Source organism: Chanos chanos, chromosome 5 (assembly GCF_902362185.1).
Source record: "Chanos chanos chromosome 5, fChaCha1.1, whole genome shotgun sequence".
Taxonomy (NCBI): Eukaryota; Metazoa; Chordata; class Actinopteri; order Gonorynchiformes; family Chanidae; genus Chanos; species Chanos chanos.
The window spans coordinates 40,834,775-40,835,814 of NC_044499.1; positions in this window are offsets into that span (position 1 = coordinate 40,834,775).

Sequence of the window (1,040 nt, forward strand, 5' to 3'; positions counted from 1 at the left end):
AAGGTCATTGTATGCTTCACCGTGGACAGGGGATATTTTGTTACAGAGATTTAAGAGGACATGATTGAGGAGTATTAGTGGTTCTTGTTTTCTCATCCCTAATGGAGAATGGTCCGTTTTTTTCCCTCTGAGATTGGGATCACTTTAATCTTGAAGTGGCGGCCTGTCGATGTGTTTGACACAGTGGCGGTCCTCTCCAGACAGTCTCCTGAGACGTGAGCGGACAATAATGTGAGGTCCTGTCTCAACCTCTCCCACACACTGAGATTTCTCCAACCTGCTACTGGAGCAAACCTGCACAGTGACCTCAGTTGGAGATTAATTAAAAATGTCAATAAGCTAATCACACACACACATACACACACACACACACACGCGCGCGCGCCAATAGTTACTGGTCTCTCTGCAGTGGTGTTGCAATCAGGAGTGAGCAAGAGAAAAGTGATTTGAATGTGTAGAAATAGGCGATGCATATTTGCATAATCTCTCAGTTTTAGGGGAAAAAAAAAACAGTAACAGTTCCTTTCCTGTAAAGCTGATAACCAGCATTAGCTGTAATCATGTTTGAAGTAGGTTCATGCTTGTGCTCTGTCTTTCTCTTCTTTATAATGCTTCCACAAACATACGTCTTGATGCTGTTTCTGAATTGCATGTCTCCTTCACATTTCCTGCTTACAAACCCTTAATCCAGGCATTGCCTCTCATGCCATAAAGAGCTTTATCATATCCCAGCATTCATAATTAATTTGTGTATATGAGTTTCTGCATTTGCTCTGTTCACCGTTTTTACAGCCACTTCTCTTTTTCCATCAGACTCCCGTGTGGTCAAATAGCATATTTAAGACATCAGTGTCATTCCTGTCTCACGCTCTCTCATTTACTCACTGTAGAGACTCTTTTACAGGGTTACTTTTAACTTTTCACTCGCTCTCTCCCTCTCTCTTTCTGTCTGCCCCCCCCCCCCAGCCTGTCGGCATCATCGGCCACATTTATTTATAGAGAGTTGGGTTATTACAAAGTGGCACCAATAATTGAATTAC